The 11,913-nt window shown below is 44.4% G+C and overlaps 1 long non-coding RNA gene across 1 annotated transcript; it reads right to left on the reverse strand.

Moving 5' to 3' along the window:
• Window positions 1-3,557: 3,557 nt before the first annotated feature.
• LOC146752638 (uncharacterized) lies at window positions 3,558-8,838 on the reverse strand. The gene is made up of 4 exons (XR_014940518.1): window positions 7,682-8,838; window positions 6,370-6,471; window positions 4,813-4,917; window positions 3,558-4,028 (listed from the first exon to the last, which is right to left on the reverse strand). It is a non-coding gene; the product is annotated as an uncharacterized LOC146752638 (long non-coding RNA).
• Between the last annotated feature and the right edge of the window lie 3,075 nt (window positions 8,839-11,913).

The raw sequence follows: 11,913 nt of genomic DNA on the forward strand, positions 1-11,913 counted from the left end.
TAACCCTCCTAACCCTAACCACAACCCTAACCCTAACCCTAACCCTAACCCTACCCTAACCCTAACCCTAACCCTAACCCTAACCCTAACCCTAACCCTAACCCTAACCCTAACCCTAACCCTAACCCTAACCCTAACCCTAACCCTAACCCTAACCCTAACCCTAACCCTAACCCTAACCCTAACCCTAACCCTAACCCTAACCCTAACCCTAACCCTAACCCTAACCCTAACCCTAACCCTAACCCTAACCCTAACCCTAACCCTAACCCTAACCCTAACCCTAACCCTAACCCTAACCCTAACCCTAACCCTAACCCTAACCCTAACCCTAACCCGAACCACTAACCCTAACCCTAACCCTAACCCTAACCCTAACCCTAACCCTAACCCTAACCCTAACCCTAACCCTAACCCTAACCCTAACCCTAACCCTAACCCTAACCCTAACCCTAACCCTAACCCTAACCCTAACCCTAACCCTAACCCTAACCCTAACCCTAACCCTAACCCTAACCCTAACCCTAACCCTAACCCTAACCCTAACCCTAACCCTAACCCTAACCCTAACCCTAACCCTAACCCTAACCCTAACCCTAACCCTAACCCTAACCCTAACCCTAACCCTAACCCTAACCCTAACCCTAACCCTAACCCTAACCCTAACCCTAACCCTAACCCTAACCCTAACCCTAACCCTAACCCTAACCCTAACCCTAACCCTAACCCTAACCCTAACCCTAACCCTAACCCTAACCCTAACCCTAACCCTAACCCTAACCCTAACCCTAACCCTAACCCTAACCCTAACCCTAACCCTAACCCTAACCCTAACCCTAACCCTAACCCTAACCCTAACCCTAACCCTAACCCTAACCCTAACCCTAACCCTAACCCTAACCCTAACCCTAACCCTAACCCTAACCCTAACCCTAACCCTAACCCTAACCCTAACCCTAACCCTAACCCTAACCCTAACCCTAACCCTAACCCTAACCCTAACCCTAACCCTAACCCTAACCCTAACCCTAACCCTAACCCTAACCCTAACCCTAACCCTAACCCTAACCCTAACCCTAACCCTAACCCTAACCCTAACCCTAACCCTAACCCTAACCCTAACCCTAACCCTAACCCTAACCCTAACCCTAACCCTAACCCTAACCCTAACCCTAACCCTAACCCTAACCCTAACCCTAACCCTAACCCTATTCTAGTCACAGGAAATTTTCCTTACCACTAAGTTAAGCAGCAACTTGAGCAACTACACTTATAACTCTACATCACCACTTTCTGGACCAGCTACACTCACCAACAACATTCAGCACAAAACTGAGCTACTCTGCCAACAAAGTTCACACACAACATGACCAACTACAACAACAAGGCAACCAGCTCCAACAAACTAAGTTCACCAACAACTTGCACAGCTACACTCACAAACTAAGTTCATCACCAACTGCACTGACCATGTGACCAACTACACACACAATCTGACTTACTGCAGCTACAACCGAACTCAGAATCAACCTGAACAACTACAACAACTACATACACTGAACTAACAGCCCTTCTAGTGCTACCATGCCCCACTTACCTGTCACACCTACCTTAGATTCTGCTCCATCGCCTGCAGATGACAATTAACGACACACCACAACTGTTTCTTTATTACAGCTCCATCAACACAATACACAACTCATACAATAGTACAAACACAATACAGCAACAACATCATATTTACAAGCACAAAGTGGATACAGCAGTTCAGTACATGGCACAACATCCAGATATGCAGTACAAATAGCACAAGATACAACGCACAAGATCCCAGTATTGAGTACAAACATCAGCACAGTCAATACAGAGCACAACACAGTTTACAGGCACAGCATTGATACACTGAGAACATGGCACAGCACAATGTTCAACCATCACATCAACACATAGAGCACATTGCACAATACATTGTACATGTACAACATCCATATACAGCACATTGCACAATACATTTACATGTACAACATCCATATACAGCACATTGCACAATACATTTACATGTCCAACATCCATATACACAGCAAAGTGTCCATCCCGGGTTACAGACACAGCATCCAAATATACAGAACATTGCATAACACAAGGTACAATTACAGCATCCAAATACACAGTACATTGCATGGCACAAGGTACAATTACAGCATCCAAATACACAGTACATTGCATGGCACAAGGTACAATTACAGCATCCAAATACACAGAACATTGCATGGCACAAGGTACAATTACAGCATCCAAATACACAGTACATTGCATGGCACAAGGTACAATTACAGCATCCAAATACACAGTACATTGCATGGCACAAGGTACAATTACAGCATCCAAATATACAGTGCATTGCATGGCACAAGGTACAATTACAGCATCCAAATATACAGAACATTGCATGGCACAAGGTACAATTACAGCATCAGCACATTACATACACAGCAAGGCAAAATTGAAATCAATAATGCAAACATGAATGGACTCAGTATTAAAGCCAATTTGGTTAACAATAATTGACTGCAAAGCTAAAGCCAATGTGGCACATTCAAAATGGCAGCACAGCGCTGAAACCAGCGTAACTCTCATAATGGCCGCAAATGGGCGCAAGTCAAAGAGTGGCCGCAAATGGGCACAAGTCAAAGAGTGGCCGGGAAGCAACTCGGCTCCCTCAGGCCATAGATAGTGGTTACGGGGCTGGGTTAGCCCAGATAGAAAAAAAATGGGCTAGCCCAGCCCCGTAAGCAAGGATAAATAAAGCCAATTTGGCTAAAATAATTTGATTTCAAAAATAAAGCCAATTAAATTGAGTTAATTTGAGTCAATTTGAGTCAATTTGAGTCAATTTGAGTCAATTTGAGTCAATTTGAGTCAATTTGAGTCAATTTGAGTCAATTTGAGTCAATTTGAGTCAATTTGAAGCCAATTTAGTTGACATAAATTAATTTTAAACCTAAAGCCAATTTAGCTGAGATTAATTGATTGCAAAACTTAAGCCAATCTGAATTAGATAATTAGATTCCAAAGCAAAATCCAATTTGGTTGACAATAATTGAATGCAAAGCTAAAGCCAATTTGGGTTGAAATTAATTGAGTCCAATACAAAAGCCAATTTGGTTGACAAAAAATAATTGCACACGCTGAAATCAGCGTAAATCTCATAATGGCCCCAAATGGGCGCAAGTCAAAGAGTGGCCGCAAATGGGCACAAGTCAAAGAGTGGCCGGGAAGCAACTCGGCTCCCTCAGGCCTTAAATGTAGGTTACGGGGCTGGGTTAGCCCGGATAGAAAAAAAATGGGCTAGCCCAGCCCCGTAAGCAAGGATAAATAAAGCCAATTTGGCTGATATTAATTGAAATCAAACCTTAAACCAATTTGGTTAAGGTTAAGTAATAGCAAAGTTAAAGCCAATTAGTTTAAACTTTTGCTAAAGCCAATTCAATTAACATAGATAGACTGCAAAGCTACAGCCAATTAGATTAAACTTCAATGGTTGTAAAGCTAAAACTAAAGCCAATTTAATTAAAAATAATGGCAAAATTAAAGCCAATTTGATTAACAATGACTGATTGAAAGCTAAAGCCAAATTTGTTAAAAGAATTAATTAAAAAGCTATAACCAATTTGATTAAGATTAATTAACAACAAATCAAAAACCAATTTAGTTGCAGTTAAATGATTACAAAACAAAACCCAATGTGGGTGAAGTTAATAGATTACTAAGCTAAAACCAATTTGTTTAAGTGTGATGTCAAACCTAAAACCAATTTGGGTAAGGTTAACTGAACGCAAACCTTAAACCAAATTGGTTAACAGAACTTAAAAGCTAATTCCAATTAAATGGAGGTTAATTGACTAACATGTAGCTGATGTGCTGTTGTGATGGATCGTCAGCCCCCCAAAGCTTTATTGAACGCCTGCATGGCAGCATGGAGCGCTGCATCAAAGGGGAACATCCATCAGCCAGGGAATATAAGGGCCCTAAGGAAGAAAAAGAGATAGTTAGATCAATGGGCTGAAACAAGAGGGACATGAAAATGTAAAATAGTGGGCAAGGCCCAATAATCTGCTACAAAAACCACCAAAATGGAGCTAAAAGTACAAAAGAAGAACACAGAGAATGCCAAAATGAACAGCAAGGCCCAAAAGAGCAGCACAAAAAACATCAAAACAAAACATAATACAACACAAAACACTGCAGAGAACAGGAATAGGGACATAAAGGCGCAAGAAAATGATGCAGGAAACTGCAAAATGGAAGAAAGCACCCAAGAGAATATCAAAATATTGGGCAAGGCCCGACAAAAGGATGCAGGGAACACTGAAAAGGAGGGCAAAGCCCAAGAGAACAAGAAAAGGAATGGCAAAATGGACTGCAAAGTCCAAAAGAATGATGCAATGGATGCCTAAATGGACAGCAAAGTCCAAAAGAATGATGCAATGGATGCCTAAATGGACTACAAAGTCCAAAAGAAGGATGCAATGGATGCCTAAATGGACGGCAAAGTCCAAAAGAATGATGCAAGGAACGCCAAAATGGAGGGCAAGGCCTAAGAGAATGCCTCAAAGAATGTCAAAATGGAGAGCAAGAAAAACACTGCAAGAAACAACTGAGCAACAGCAAAGACCAAACACAAAGACAACACAGTAGGACAAGCACAGACAGCCCATAGGACACCACGGAGTGCAAAAATGAAGTCAAAAACACTAACCTCGCATCTCAGTACGTAACAAGTAAAAACCAATTGCTATGTGCTGCCCTTACCTGCTGGGCTGAGAGTTACCATCACAAAGCTGGGTCCAAGCAATGCAGGTTTCTGTTCCTCGCTGCTCTCATCAGGAGCCGCACATCTCTGTGCTCTGCTGGAACCTGTTGGACACAACACGGCAATGAAGGCACTGGGATACAATTAATGTTATTAGGGATAGAATTAATGCTATTAGGGATATAATTAATTGCTATTATGGATATAATTAATGCTACTTTTAAGTCTAAATTTGCAGTAAGTTTAACAATTGTATCCCACACTACGATCATAATTAAAGTAACTTTCACATAAAGCACTGAGCATCACTTTTATGGCTGCATTTATCATAACAGACACCTTTAGTATTGGGTAAATATTAGGTAAATATCAGTTCCATTAACAAATACAGGTTACAGACTTTATCACTACAACCCGCATTAAGCCGGGGGAGCAGATCAACATTAACACAAACAAAACATTAACACAAATCCCAAACACAAGCAGAACAACCACAGAAAGGCAGCCAAGGGTAAGGCAAGGGCAAAAGAAAGAAGGAAAGCCAAGGGAAACCAAAGCAAAAGCAACAGCAAACAGACCATTATAGGGAGCACCAAGAACAAAGGCCAAAGGGAAAACAGCGTGGAGAGCCAAGACAACAACAAAGGGAACAATGAAACAGAGGGCAAGGCCCAAAAGAATGCTGCATGGAACTGCAAAATAGAGCAAGGCCATAAAGAACATGGCAGGGAACATCAAGATGGAGAACAAGGCCCAAAAGGGCACATACAACATCAAGATGTAGGGCAAGGCCTAAAAGAATGCTGCATGGAACTGCAAAACAGAGGGCAAGGCCCAAAACAGCACTGCTGAAACATCAAGATGGAGGGCAAGGGCCAAAAAAGACCATGTAAAACATCAAGATGGAGAACAAGGCCCAAAAGGGCACTACAAGAAACATCAAGATGGGGGGCAAGGCCTAAAAGAACGCTTAATGGAACTGCAAAACAGAGGGCAAGGCCCGAAACAGAACTGCTGAAACATCAAGATGGAGGACAAGGGCCAAAAAAAGATCACGTAAAGCATCAAGATGGATGGCAAGGCCTAAGAGAACATCACGCAGAACATCAAGATGAGGACAAGGCCCAAAAGAACACTGCAAGGAACATCAAGATGGAGGGCAAAGCTGAAGAGAAAACTGCAGCAAACACCAAGATGGATGGCAAGGCCCAAAAGGGCACTACAAGAAACATCAAGATGGGGGGCAAGGCCCAAAAGAACATTGGGAAGATGATCAAGATGGAGGGCAAGGCAGCAGAGGAAACTGCTTGGAACTCCAACATGGAATGAAAGGCTGAAGGGAATGAAGCACCAAAATGAACAACAAGGCCCATAGAATGAACAGAACATAAAGTGAGAACAAAGGAAACACTGCAGGAAATGCTGGAGAAACAGCAGAGAACAGAGGAAAAGAGAATGCAGAAGGATGAGAGCAGACATTATCATTATAATAATGGAACGTTACCTTCAATCTCAGTATGGAACAGGTAAAAAGCAATTGTGTGTGCTGCCCTTACCTGCTGGGCTGAGAGTTACCATCAGCAAAGCTGGTTCTGGAGCATTCCAGGCAATGCAGGTTTCTGTTCCTCGCTCCTCTCATCAGTAGGATAGAATCCATGCTATTAGGGATAGAATAAATACTATTAGAAATAGAAGTAATGCTATTTCTAAGGTTAAAGGTGCAATTACTTTAAAAGTGGTATTTTACACTATTATTAGAATTAATAGAATTAAAAACAAAGGGTTAGATTTACAGATACTCTACAGAAAACTGCAGTTATCACTAGATTTCCCATTAAGGCCATAAAGTTCCTGCAATTATCCCATAAAGTTCCCTTCAGGTCAACATTACCATGAATGCTGCCTCCCACCAAACCCCATAGAGCCAAAAGCAGCAGTACAAGCACAGAAAGCCCCAACAAAAGAAAAGCAAAGCAAACACCAACAGTAAGGCAAGGGCAGCAGTAAGAGAACAGCCAAGGGAAAGCACAAGGGAAAGCAACAGCAAGGAGAGTGGTATGAAACACCAAGAACAGAGGGCAAAGGGAAGGCAGCGTAGGAGGCCAAATGGAAACAGCAAAAGAACACTGCAGGAACAACAAAAAGGAGGGCACGGCCCAAGAGAACATCGCAGGGAACAGCAAGATGGAGAACAAGGCCCAAAAGGGCATTAAAGGAGCATCAAGATGGAGAGCAAGGCCCAAAAGGGCACATACAACATCAAGGTTTAGGGCAAGGCCTAAAAGAACAATGCATGGAACTGCAAAACAGAGGGCAAGGCCCAAAACAGAACTGCTGAAAAATCAAGATGGAGGGCAAGGGCCAAAAAAAGATCATGTAAAACATCAAGATGGATGGCAAGGGCCAAGAGAACATCACGCAGAACATCAAGATGAGGACAAGGCCCAAAAGAACACTGCAAGGAACATCAAGATGGAGGGCAAAGCTGAAGAGAAAACTGCAGCAAACACCAAGATGGATGGCAAGGCCCAAAAGGGCACTACAAGAAACATCAAGATGGGGGGCAAGGCCCAAAAGGGCACTACAAGAAACATCAAGATGGGGGGCAGAGGAAACTGCTTGGAACTCCAACATGGAATGAAAGGCTGAAGGGAATGAAGCACCAAAATGAACAACAAGGCCCATAGAATGAACAGAACATAAAGTGAAAACAAAAGAAACACTGCAGGAAATGCTGGAGAAACAGCAGAGAACAGAGGAAAAGAGAATGCAGAAGGATGAGAGCAGACATTATCATTATAATAATGGAACGTTACCTTCAATCTCAGTATGAAACAGGTAAAAAGCAATTGTGTGTGCTGCCCTTACCTGCTGGGCTGAGAGTTACCATCAGCAAAGCTGGGCCCAGGCAATGCAGGTTTCTGTTCCTCGCTGCTCTCAACAGGAGCCGCACATCTCTGTGCTCTGCTGGAACCTGTTGGACACAACACAACAATGAAGGCACTGCCCACATCTGCAGGGCAGCTCATAGACACAGCACTCACCTTGGGGTTGGTAGGGAGGGATGTTGGAACCAAGAGGGCCCCATGAGACCCCATTGGAACCAATAGGGCCCCACATAAGACCCCATTGGACCTTATAAGGTCAACAACCCAGTGCAAGACCAACCAAGGTCCTGAAATCAAACAGTCTATGAGTCCAGATGAGATGCATCGCAGACTGAGAAGTGGTGACAATGGGGTGCAGTCCGGTGAGCAGAAACACGGCCAACATGGCGCTCCTTTGTAGGAAGGTAGAAGGGATGAGCCCAGGAACGGCTGAGCCATCGGTCCCACTGCTGTGCTGGGAATGACCACAAAGCAGATCCTCATAGAAGGACCCAGGGCTCATGGAAGGCAGGAGGTGATGATGGAGATCCTCATAGAAGGACACAGGGCTCATTGAAGGCAGGAGGTGATGATGGAGATCCTCATAGAAGGACCCAGGGCTCATGGAAGGCAGGAGGTGATGATGGAGATCCTCATAGAAGGACACAGGGCTCATGGAAACAGGAGGTGATGATGGAGATCCTCATAGAAGGACCCAGGGCTCATGGAGGCAGGAGGTGATGATGGAGATCCTCATAGAAGGACCCAGGGCTCATGGAAGGCAGGAGGTGATGATGGAGATCTCATAGAAGGACTCAGGGCTCATGGAAGGCAGGAGGTGACGATGGAGAACCAACACAGCCTCACCAAGGGCAAATGCTCCTTGACTGACCTCATAGACTTCTATGATGGCACTGATACATCAGCAGACGAAGGAAGAGCTGCTGATATCATCTACTTAGACTTCACCAAGGCCTCTGATGCAGGACCCCACACCATCCTCATGTCCAAGTGATGAAGACACCAAGTGGGCGGGAAGATGATGAGATGGATGAAGAACTGGCTGTAGAACCGAGTCCAGAGAGCAGCAGCCAATGGCTCCATGTCCAGGTGGAGATAGTGATGAACAACGCCCCATAGGAGCCAGCACTGGGGCTGACACTCTGCAATATATGAGCATAGAATCAAATGATGATCAGCACTGAGAACAAGAATGACCATCTCCATTCAACCCCCTGCTATGGGGACAGTCACCAACCACCACACCAAGGTCCCACAGCCTCAAACACCTCTAGGGATGGAGCATCCCAAAGTGACCCATAACACCCCCAAACCCTGCAATAAAGAAGGGATCGCTCACCCCATTGTGAAGGCTGAGCCCTCCATCCAAAGGAAGGAGGCTTTAGATACAGCTCCTTCTCATACCCATCCATAAGTAGATATAGCTCCTTCTCACCCCCATCCATAAGTGCTGTTAGGAGCAATCAAAAGGAGAAGATATCAGTCCAGTAATAAAGAAGAAATTCCTTACCCCATTGCAAAGCCAAAGACTCACCATTGACCCCAAAGGAAAGGATCTCCAAGCAGAGTCCCATCCCATATGGCATCCAGACCTCAAAAGCAGCAGGAAGGAGAATCCTCTCCCTCAATGCTCCCATAGGAGCACCGAGCTGGAACTGATGCTGCCCCCTGCCCTTCCCAGCCCTTAAATACCAGTCAAGGAGGGGAGGAGCCAGGCTCCAACCAATCACAGTCCACCCCTCAACGGCCCCCACCTGTGCCCATGGGGTGGGCCCCTCCCCTCAGCAGGTGCCCAATCAGGATGTTACATAACATCCCCATTCAAGAACAAAGACAAAAACAAAACAGTAACAGGTGAGTAATTATATTTATTTGTTCTTATAGGGGAGGGTTGTGGATAGAGGAGAAACAACAGCACAGTATATGGACACGGGGGTGCAGATCTCACTCTTGCAATGGGGTGACACTGTGGGCACCGCTCTAGGGTAGATGCTGGGGAGACATTGGAACGATGGGGGGTCATGGGGACGATGATAATTATTATATAATCAGGGTGATATAATAGAAATGCTTAGTCATGGTTGGAAGCCATGATGGGGCGGGGACACAGCAGTACAGCCCAAGTGCAGGCAATGCACCTGATTGGCTGCAGGGCTGGCTCCGCCCCCTCCTGGTGCTCATATAAGGGCTGTCACCGTGGGGCAGCAGGTATTTGCTGGAGCTCCTCGCTGAGGTCACATCTACCCACATGAAGAAGCTCTTCTGCTCTGTTGCTGCCTTGGACCAAGAGCTGCTGGATGGAGCTGCAGGACTTGGCTTCTCCGCCATCACGTTGCTCGGCCTAGAACAGCACTACAGGAGGTGAGTTCTGGCTCTGATACTTGAATAATGCTGAGCTGATGGGGGGCAGAGATGTTTGGGGGGGGGATGTTGAGGTGTCTGGGGGGGGACATGGAGCTGATGTTTGAAAATGAAGCTGTATGTAGATGTGGAGGTATCAATAGAGTTACACAAGGAACCATGTTGGAATGTGACGATGAGTAGATGAGGTTTTCTTCCGCTCTAACCCTGCTTTTCTTGGTTTTCTTCCGCTCTAACCCTGCTTTTCTTGGTTTTCATCTGCTCTAACCCTGTTTTTCTTGGTTTTCTTCCGTTCTTACCCGGCTTTTCTTGGTTTTCTTCCGCTCTAACCCTGTCTTTCTTTGTTTTCTTCCTTTCTAACCCTCCTTTTCTTGGTTTTCTTCCGCTCTAACCCTACTTTTCTTGGTTTTGTTCCATTCTAACCCGGCTTTTCTTGGTTTTCTTCTCCTCTAACTCTCTTTTTCTTGTTTTTTTTCGGCTCTAACCCTGTTTTTCTTGGTTTTCTTCGGCTCTAACCCTGCTTTTCTTGGTTTTCTTCCGTTCTAACCCGGCTTTTTTTGGTTTTCTTCTGCTCTAACCCTGTTTTTCTTGTTTTTCTTCGGCTCTATCCCTGTTTTTCTTGGTTTTCTTCCATTCTAACCCGGCTTTTCTTGGTATTCTTCCGTTCTCACCCGGCTTTACTTGGTTTTCTTCTGTTCTAACCCTGTTTTTCTTGGTTTTTTTCGGCTTTAAGCCTGCTTTTCTTGGTTTTCTTCTGCTGTAACCCTGCTTTTCTTGGTTTTCTTCCGTTCTAACCCTGCTTTTCTTGGTTTTCTTCCGCTCTAACCCTGCTTCTCTTGGTTTTCTTCCGCTCTAACCCTGCTTTTCTTGGTTTTCTTCTGCTCTAACCCTGTTTTTCTTGGTTTTCTTCCGTTCTTACCCGGCTTTTCTTGGTTTTCTTCTGCTCTAACCCTGTTTTTCTTGGTTTTTTTCGGCTCTAACCCTGCTTTTCTTGGTTTTCTTCCGTTCTAACCCGGCTTTTCTTGGTTTTCTTCTGCTCTATACCTGTTTTTCTTGTTTTTTTTCGGCTCTAACATTGTTTTTCTTGGTTTTCATCCGTTCTAACCCGGCTTTTCTTGGTTTCCTTCTGCTCTAACCCTGTTTTTCTTGGTTTTTTACGGCTCTAACCCTGTTTTTCTTGGTTTTCTTCCGTTCTAACCCGGCTTTTCTTGGTTTTCTTCCGTTCTAACCCGGCTTTTCTTGGTTTTCTTCTGTTCTAAACCTGTTTTTCTTGGTTTTCTTCCGTTCTAACCCGGCTTTTCTTGGTTTTCTTCTGCTCTAACCCTGTTTTTCTTGTTTTTTTTCGGCTCTAACCCTGTTTTTCTTGGTTTTCTTCCGTTCTAACCCGGCTTTTCCTGGTTTTCTTCCGTTCTAACCCGGCTTTTCTTGGTTTTCTGCTGCTCTAAGTCTGTTTTTCTTGGTTTTTTTCGGCTCCAACCCTGTCTTTCTTGGTTTTCTTCCGTTCTAACCCTGCTTTTCTTGGTTTTCTTCCGTTCTAACCCTGCTTTTCTTGGTTTTCTTCCGCTCTAACCCTGTTTTTCTTGTTTTTCTTCCGTTCTAACCCCGTTTTTCTTCGTTTACTTCCGTTCTAACCCGGCTTTTCTTGGTTTTCTTCTTTTCTAACCCTGTTTTTCTTGGTTTTTTTCGGCTTTAAGCCTGCTTTTCTTGGTTTTCTTCCGCTATAACCCTGCTTTTCTTGGTTTTCTTCCGCTCTAACCCTGCTTTTCTTGGTTTTCTTCCGCTCTAACCCTGCTTTTCTTGGTTTTCTTCCGCTCTAACCCTGTTTTTCTTGGTTTTCTTCCGTTCTTACCC

This window comes from Coturnix japonica, unplaced genomic scaffold (genome assembly GCF_054131305.1).
Source record: "Coturnix japonica strain WE unplaced genomic scaffold, WE-NBRP24 Scf043, whole genome shotgun sequence".
NCBI classification, from domain to species: Eukaryota; Metazoa; Chordata; class Aves; order Galliformes; family Phasianidae; genus Coturnix; species Coturnix japonica.